The sequence below is a fragment of the Eufriesea mexicana genome, unplaced genomic scaffold (genome assembly GCF_001483705.2).
Source record: "Eufriesea mexicana isolate 0111107269 unplaced genomic scaffold, ASM148370v2 scaffold580, whole genome shotgun sequence".
In the NCBI taxonomy this organism is placed as follows: domain Eukaryota; kingdom Metazoa; phylum Arthropoda; class Insecta; order Hymenoptera; family Apidae; genus Eufriesea; species Eufriesea mexicana.
Genome location: NW_016908722.1, coordinates 27221 through 37275, shown reverse-complemented (window position 1 = coordinate 37275; position 10055 = coordinate 27221). Strand labels below are relative to the sequence as shown.

Sequence of the window (10055 nt, the reverse complement as noted above, 5' to 3'; positions counted from 1 at the left end):
CTTAACGCATAAAAATTATAATAAGGATATAATAAAAAATATGATAAAAAATATAAGAAAAATATATTAAAAAATAGAATAAAATATATAATCCACAAATAAACGCACGATCCACAAAATCCTTAACGCGCAAGAAATATAATAGAAATGTAATCAAAAATATAATAAAAAATATAATAAAAAATATATTCCACGAATAAACGTACGATCCATAAAATCCTTAACCCACAAAAGTTCCAAATTCCAACAGCCATTGATATTTCCCCACTTCCTCCACGATTATTGCCAAACATCTCCGAAAGAAACCGACCTATCAAAGCTCCGACATTTCCCACAAAAGCAATAAAGAAACAGCGCAGGCAAAGTAACCAACAAAACCCCGAAGGATCTCGGTCCAGACGCGAACCGCGTATTTCACAACGCGAGACCTATTATATTTAACTTCTCCACGGTCATAACGATTCGATTCGTTAAATCGGCCAGATCGAGATATCGGCGAGACTCGTTGAGCAATCGAGGGTACATACAATTACAGCGTTGCAGCTGAGACATATCCTTGAATGCTTCCATGGTACACGATCCACGTGGGACTTTCTAATGCAAGTACGGAGAAAAGGCTCACGATGTGGCTAATAAATATTCCGATGTAAGGGGCCAGAAAGTAGTCACGAGCAACTACCATACCAGTCCAGACGGAGATCATGCTTGGACCACTTGGCTCTATGCTCGGGTGTACCGAGCAGCATGGCCGATCCAGCTGGATCCAGAATCCCGGACTGGAAATACCGATATCTCAGGATAATGTCTGCACGAATTGTCGTGTCTGCTTCGCGTAAATTCACACGAGTGTGATTCATAAAAGGTCACGTAAGAATTGATTTCCCTTTACCGTAAAACGTTGCATAAGCCTCTATTCTTATGCCTAAGATTGCTCTACTTATTATGAAAGCACTTTCATTACGCCCACGTCCTAATGCTTTATTATTTCGTTAGTCATCGCGGATTTTTCCGAAGATAGTATGAATTCTCGATTTATGTTGAAAAGATAAGTTTAGCTGTAGTCAAGAATCAATGTAGTTTTTAAGATGTAAGTTTCTAGAACGAATGTTTATATAAACATTCGATGGGAGTTGGGGGTTTGGGTGAACTGTGTTGCGTACCCTCTTGATAATCTCTCAAGAGTCGGGAGTATAGCTGCAGATGTGTCTTATAATTGGAGGGATCAGTCAGTCTCTCAAGAGAAGCACTAAAAGAAACATAACTTTCTTGAGAAATAAAAGACTTTAAAAGAGAATATATAACGTAGTTATTTTACTATTAGAACCTATAATCCCAATAATTTATTATCATCGTTTTATTTTTTGGAGAGTTTGGGCTAGAGAGGAGTGTACTGTGAGCAGCAGATACGTGGTGTCTAGGTATTGAGTAACGCGAAAATGAGAGTTTTATGTGACCGATAGCAGACTCGTGTTAAAATATTCGCGAATATTCGAGTGTGGCAGAGGGTGGTTCAAATTGTCATCGAGAGATTTTCCTGTTATTTTATTTTCACATAAAAGTTGAGACTTCTTTTAGGTCAACTATATTTTGACCTAATTTGTGGAAATTGTGCTAAAAGTATTGCAAATTAAATCGTATGCAAATTAAAGTATTGCAAACTAAATCGTATGCAAATTAAAATATTGCAAACTAAATCGTATGCAAATTAAAATATTGCAAACTAAATCGTATGCAAATTAAGGTATTGCAAACTAAATCGTATGCAAATTAAGGTATTGCAAATTAAATCGTATGCAAATTAAGGTATTGCAAACTAAATCGTATGCAAATTAAGGTATTGCAAACTAAATCGTATGCAAATTAAAATATTGCAAACTAAATTGTATGCAAATTAAGGTATTGCAAATTAAGGTATTGCAAACTAAATCGTATGCAAATTAAGGTATTGCAAATTAAATCGTATGCAAATTAAGGTATTGAAAACTAAATCGTATGCAAATTAAGATATTGCAAACTAAATTGTATGCAAATTAAGGTATTGCAAACTAAATCGTATGCAAATTAAGGTATTGCAAATTAAATCGTATGCAAATTAAGGTATTGAAAACTAAATCGTATGCAAATTAAGGTATTGCAAACTAAATCGTATGCAAATTAAAATATTGCAAACTAAATTGTATGCAAATTAAGGTATTGCAAACTAAATCGTATGCAAATTAAGGTATTGCAAATTAAATCGTATGCAAATTAAGGTATTGAAAACTAAATCGTATGCAAATTAAGGTATTGAAAACTAAATCGTATGCAAATTAAAATATTGCAAACTAAATCGTATGCAAATTAAGGTATTGCAAACTAAATCGTATGCAAATTAAAATATTGCAAACTAAATTGTATGCAAATTAAGGTATTGCAAATTAAGGTATTGCAAACTAAATCGTATGCAAATTAAGGTATTGCAAATTAAATCGTATGCAAATTAAGGTATTGAAAACTAAATCGTATGCAAATTAAGGTATTGCAAACTAAATCGTATGCAAATTAAAGTATTGCAAACTAAATCGTATGCAAATTAAGGTATTGCAAACTAAATTGTATGCAAATTAAGGTATTGCAAACTAAATCGTATGCAAATTAAGGTATTGCAAATTAAATCGTATGCAAATTAAGGTATTGAAAACTAAATCGTATGCAAATTAAAATATTGCAAACTAAATTGTATGCAAATTAAGGTATTGCAAACTAAATCGTATGCAAATTAAGGTATTGCAAATTAAATCGTATGCAAATTAAGGTATTGAAAACTAAATCGTATGCAAATTAAAATATTGCAAACTAAATTGTATGCAAATTAAGGTATTGCAAACTAAATCGTATGCAAATTAAGGTATTGCAAATTAAATCGTATGCAAATTAAGGTATTGAAAACTAAATCGTATGCAAATTAAAATATTGCAAACTAAATTGTATGCAAATTAAGGTATTGCAAACTAAATCGTATGCAAATTAAGGTATTGCAAATTAAATCGTATGCAAATTAAGGTATTGAAAACTAAATCGTATGCAAATTAAAATATTGCAAACTAAATTGTATGCAAATTAAGGTATTGCAAACTAAATCGTATGCAAATTAAGGTATTGTAAATTAAATCGTATGCAAATTAAAATATTTCAAATTAAAGTATTGCAAATTAAATGGTACAATTCTATTTTGTGCATCTCGGTTGGACAATTTTCCATCTCTCCGGAAATATTTTGGAACAGTAATTATTTTTCCTTCGACAATTTTTCGCGACATTTTTCTTCGCGATATGCAAAACACGCGAAACTTCTTTCCCATTCTAACGACTCGCATAATCACGGCACAAAACGTTACGAAGGATGATAAAAATTCCTCGCGATTTCTTCGCGACTCGTAAATTTGCAATTTCGTAACGGGAAAATTGCAGTGTACGAACATTGTCCAGTATCGTTGGGCAAATGGTCCTCCGCTTTCGAATGGAACGACGAGGATCGGTGCTCGATGGACATTACCACGGAGCGAAATTTCGTTTACGGAGCAACGACATGGTAATAAGAAAAACTGCATCTTTCGAGCTACTTATCGTGTGCGGATGTATGTAATCGCGCGAGTCTCAATTATCCCAGTGTGGCCACCTGTTAACCACATTCCACGATAAAGCTACATTTTAGCATTCGGCCGGCACGCTGTTGCACGAGAGCAGCGATAGTCGACTTCCGGTACACGCGGCTGGCACGCGACTCGTGTGTCGCAGAACACTGCGAAGTGAAAATTTTCAGGACCGTGTATTGTTGGAATTTTCAGTCATTTTTATTTTTCTGCGTTCCTTTACCGTAGTCTCGTGTATAGAATAGTATATTTTTGGGGACTTCCGTTTCATTTTGGAGAAAATGTTTCCTAGGCTTTGATAAGTTTGTGTGTTTGGAAATAGATTTATTGGAATTTACAGCAGAGTTAGCGAGATGATTGTAAATTAATTACGTGTTATTTTATTACTACATTTTAATATTATTACTATATCTTTTATTTTTCTTTTTATTTTTCTGCATTCGTTTCTGGTAGCTTCGTGTATGGAATAGTATATTTTTAGGAAATTTTGTTTCATTTTGGAGAAAATGTTTCCTTGAATTTGATAAGTTTGTGTGTATAGAAATAGATTCATTTCAACTGAAGATGAACTTAAGATTCTTAAGAAACAGATTACAGCATTGTGTGACTACTTAGATACCATGTAACATTTGTTTGAAACATTTGTTTGTACAATAAATAATTTACGAGTTATTTTAAGTCGTCATGTTAGAAGACACACCCTGTATATTATTATTATTACTATATTCTGTTAATTGTAATATATAACTATTATTATATTATAGTAATAAATTCTTGACTTCCTATAAATAAATTTATGATTTGGAAAATAAATGTATTAGGATTTATAGAATATATTATTACATTGCTATATTAATAATAATTTCTTATATACCTACTGTATGTATTATATGAAAGATCGTTGTATTCAAAGACTATATTTTCTTAAAGTTTAATACCGTTATTTCAGTAAATGTTTTAATTTGATAAATTTTTGTTTCTACAAATAAATCCAGTTAGAGTTATGAAATACTAAATGGAAAAATTATGAATAAATCCTGAATTAAAAGTAGCTTATATTAATTAGTAGAACTTCTATCTCCTATAATATAGTACTTACTATTATTATTATATTAGATACTTCTTTACTCTTTATTACATAATTCATATTAAAGTAATTTTTCTTCCTTTCGTGAAAGAGTGGTTTTTAATCATTTTCACAATACCTCAGAATTTTAAATATTATTTAATATTATCCTAATCCAATGTTAACAAAAAAGACTATTTAATAATTAATATACAAACTAAATAAATATTCGAACTTCAAAAATTATTTATTAATATCACGACCAGTGTGAATTTTTCTTTACCAGATATAACATACAATCAAACATTATTGCATTAAAATATTTTTATCCTGACACCATTTCAAATTCCCCATATTCAACTATATGTAAACTAATATTTTGAGTATTAACTACAAACAGATTATAATATTAACTACTTGTTAATTACAAGCCTTATATATGATCCTATAATCATACATTATTATCCATATTCCAACATACAAAATTCTAAATCTATCTAAAAACGTAATTTTCACCCATTTGGTTCTTCTCCGCCTCTCCTGACCAGTTATGTACCTAACTCTGGCACACCTAGCCATTAAAACAGTCATAAAGCAAGAGTTAATAAACCTTGTACGTTTAAATTTGTACGAACCTTATACGTCTTCAAAACAAAGTAATTACGGGTGAAATTGAATTTACAAAAGATACACGATACGTCAAATCCGAAGGAAAAAAATTCCCTAGACTTCCCTAGAGTTCGCGTCCACGACGTCAGACATCGCGGATATTATTCGCGATTTTCTGAATAGCTTTTGTAAATGTCGTTTTTTATTATACCGCGATAATATTCAATTTTCCATGCTGCATAGTAAACGAAGCGAAAAAGGATATTTCAACACCAGTGCCAAACTGATTGCGAAAATTTGTTTCAGCGAGTATTTGAGACCGCACATTGTAACGTTTACGTAACACGAATGCATTTGAAAAGAAAAAGATGAATACACGATTTCCTTTACACTCGTTTACTACACTCCAAACAAACTCGTTACGTTTATAACCAATGTTTTACAATCTGCTGCAAAACTGCAGAAAATTTAACCACCCCTTAATAACTTCTTCGACCAACTTCATGCACGTTGCAAGGTTCAAATATGTTTCGGTAATTAAAAGTGTTTCGATATTTCGAAATTTCTTGCCACGTTTAAACCTGTCAAATTTGTTGAGATATTTCGGTATTTCAAAATTTGGATTCTATTTCGAAATATTTATATGTGGTAAATTTACAGAGATTTGCAATTTACTAAGACTATTATAGGAATACTATAATACTATAATAGTATAATAATTCTATAATACTATAATACTATAATAATATAATATAATATAATATAGAATGTGGTAAAGTTACAGAGATTTGCAATTTATTAGGAATACTATAAGAATACTATAATGCTATAATATATGCAATAATATAGTATATAATACTATAATACTATAATACTATAATAATATAATATAATATAATATAAAATGTGATAAAGTTACAAAGATTTGCAATTTATTAGGAATACTATAAGAATACTATAATACTATAATACTATAATACTATAAAAATACTATATCTCAAAATTTACTACGATTTTAAAATATTTCGAGTTCCTTGGAATATCGCGATATTTCGAAATGTATTAGATATTCAAAAATTCCAAATTTATCCTAATATTTCCATACTTTGAAGCTTATTAGAAACATTTCCAAATTTATCGCAATTTTAAAAAAAAAAATTTGTATAAACATTGCAATACTTCGGAATTTATTACGATCTTTAAATACATCGATATAGAAATATTTCGCTATTGAAAAATTGATAAGAGGTATCTCGAAATTGACTGCAATCTTTAATCAAACGTATCAAATTGATCAAAGTATCTCAATATTCGTAAGATACCTCGATGATTCTAAATTCACACCGACGTTTGAGCATCGAAAATCTAACGAGACACGCGAATATTCGAAAACATCCTAACCTCGCGGACATCTGGTAAAATAAATTCAACATCGATTCGTCACGATCGTGGAACAAAGCGTCAGTGGCGAACGATCCTCGAGCTCGCGGCGCGACAAATCGCATGGCTCGAGCGTTATCGCCACAACGCGAGATAGGAACTCGGCGTCTGACTTTCAGTTGAGGATACAGAGCCCAGCACGACGCGATAACGATCGATAAATGTTCCCGATAATCGCGAAACGGATCTCGATCCCATGGAAAGGCCAATCCGTTGCGTAACGCCGAACTATCAACCGGTTACGGCCGCCTGGCTATCGCCTCGAACGATTTTCACGCCCGCGTATTCCATGAATGCGTGCTTCATAAACGTACTCACGTGTTGCTTGGATTCTAGATCCCGATGAGAAACCTCACACGACTTCCTTAACCGGCGTTTTTCCTTGGCAAGAAGGCAAATAGACTGGCTCGAGCTACCAACAACTTGCAATTCACATCCTCGACCTAACCTCACCAGAGAGAAATCCTTCCTCGATCAGCAATCCACCTTCGATTATTCCAGCCTCTGCTCTTACGTTATTTACCTCTACACGAACACTGGTAATCTCGAGGGTGATAATGATTTATCAACGGATCTTGCAGTCTCAGCTGCTGTCATGCGGTTTGATTTATTAACCGACGATAGAGATGATCCCGGTGCTCGCAGCTCACTGCAATCTTCGAGTGCTTCTGTTTCCACCAACGTTCTATCCCGACTGCCAATTCAACGATTAATCCTATCCTTATCGCGTCCTGGTGATCCCTGCACGCCAGTCTAGGGATAACTAGGCTCACGCGAGTAACGCTCTGTCACCGTTTTAGGGTAGAACCTTGCGACGAGATCCTTGAGATGCGATCGAGGAGTACAATTCCGATGACTTGGTCGATGTGGATTTCGAACAGTCTTCGTTTCCAGGATTATCTGACTATCGTCTTCACGCTACTGTACTTACTCCGTCACTGTCAATCCTCTTTCCAGGCCCCAGCTGTCAGACTCTATCCTTCGACCAGGTTCGAATACGAAATTCCTTCCTGGTCTTCCACTTTCAATGTCAACTGGAGAGTCTGTTTAATCCTCTTCGATTCTTCGGTTCAACGATCGGTGTCCCAAGGAAGCAATTGGGCAATTGTCAGGTGTGCCCAATCGAGGATCTCGCGGAGGTAAACAACGACGGGTTGGCAATGAGGGATCACGGAGCAAGAAAAACCGCGCGTGGATCGGTGACAGGCGTCGTAACGACTGGCCAGGTTTTTTCGGTGTTACCCAGGTATATATACGAGCTGGTGTGTATAGACGCGCGATCCAGCTCGCTAGTGTCCCGCTAGGATTGACGTCGCGGCTTGTGGGAGGGGAGATAGAGGCCGTACTCCTAATAAGTTCTATCGGACGTGCTCGCGAAAAGACGGTCGTACGAGCGTGTTGTCCTTAGCATCGCGACGATCGCGCGTACACAGGGCCACTGGGACCTAAGACTCGGCCCCAACCGAACCGATCTTGTACCGTCTGCATTTCACCCGTTCCCTTTCACCTTCCATCTGTCTCCCTCCGTCCCGGCGTGCTTCCTCTCTTCGCTAACCGTCAACCATTCCCTACCACTCGATCTACCCTCTCCAAAGTCAGTGATCCCCTGAACTCTTTTCCCTGGACGATGGTCTTTTTCATCCTGTCACCTCTTTCCCGGCCAGCCTCGCGGTTTCGAGCGTTGCGTAAGTGGCGCAAGCGGATGAATCACGGCTCCATCGGGCTGATACAGTTTTCCATGGGAGAACGTTGAAGAATTTGGCTCGCGAGGACTGCTCGAAAGGCCTGGACAGGCCGGGGCTCGCGCGAGGAACGTCGTGGCTGGGGGAAAGGTTTGAAAGAACTGCTAGCACTTGGAGGAGCAGTTTGTTCTTGCTGAAATGAAGTGTTGGAGAAATATTAATGGCGTCACTAATTAATAACATTTTTCCTAGTGTATTTGCAGAGTTATACTATTATGACATGTAATACCTAAACTACCAATCCTTCGTTGCTTTCCTAATTATAACATGCTCAGGCAATAATAATTTAGATAACCATCATTTAATTCGTGCTATAAATTTTGTATAGTTTAGCATATACTGTATTAATTTTATTATAAATACCTTTTATTACTTTATATTACTCTACTACTATACTACTATACCACTATACCACTATACCACTATACCACTATACCACTATACCACTATACCACTATACCACTATGCTACTATACTACTATACTACTATACTACTATACTACTATACTACTATACTACTATGCTACTATGTTTTACTTTATTGTAAATATGTAGTATTATACTATGTAATAATGTAATAAAAAATATATAATATAGTTGACAGAATTGTTTACATAATAGTACATTGTACGAATATTTACATTGTAATATTTCAATATATAATTAAAACATTGTAAATTTATACTCCCAGATTTAATTGTAAATTTATACTCTCATTTCATGGTTCTTCGATCATAATACCATTGCTGTTACCGCAATACGTCAATTTACATTCAAAGGCGCAATCGAATTCAACCATTTTTGATAATCAATAATTAAATATGCGCGTTGATTAATGGTTCAGGATATTTTATCTCATTTTTTCGGTACAATGAATTCATTTTCTTCTTGACTGTGCAACTTAAATATCGGTACTATAACTGCCACACATATCAGATGATCTTCCGTTACTAATCGATCAATAGTCGATCCCTTTCGACAGATATTCGTGTCTGATGCAGATACACGAATTTCGCAAACGTGCACAATGGATACGATACCTTATGAAGTGAGTAAGCTGTTTTATCCAATGCACGTGCAATTTTATTGACACGTACTTCAAGCTCTGATTATTAAATACGAATGTGCACAATAAAGAAAGTAAACGCGTTTTCTGTTATCGATACTACTTCGTAGAAAGGGCACTAATAATTTTCTCATTCGACGAGACTATAATCTCAATCTGGAATGTCGAAGAGAGATAAGTGATGGTACTACGAGGCAGGTGTGTTGTGTGATTCCATTCAAACGTGTCAGATTAAATTTTAACACGCAAGAAAGTAAATTAACGGAAAGGTCAGTTAAGTCTTCTGCAATCACTGGCAATTCTGTAAGGAAAATTATTAACAATCCCTCTACTTGCTAAGATTATAATCGTCACTTGGAATGCTAGAGAAGGTGAGGAATGGAATTGCAGAGTATGTGTACAGCATGATGGCATTGATATATCCTGATTTCAGCTGTTACAAGAAGACAATTAAATTAACTAAACAATCACTCGTGTCTTCTGCAATTAACGTTAAATCTA

The 10055-nt window shown here is 34.7% G+C and overlaps 1 protein-coding gene across 1 annotated transcript in view; it reads right to left on the bottom strand.

The window, feature by feature from the left end:
- LOC108545824 (proton-coupled amino acid transporter-like protein pathetic) overlaps nucleotides 1-8357 on the bottom strand; it is a 32182-nt gene extending 23825 nt beyond the window's left edge. Inside the window, exon 1 of the mRNA XM_017897616.1 lies at nucleotides 7065-8357. The gene's annotated coding sequence lies outside the window, so the exon portion shown is untranslated. The remainder of the gene's footprint in view (nucleotides 1-7064) is intronic.
- Nucleotides 8358-10055: the final 1698 nt, after the last annotated feature.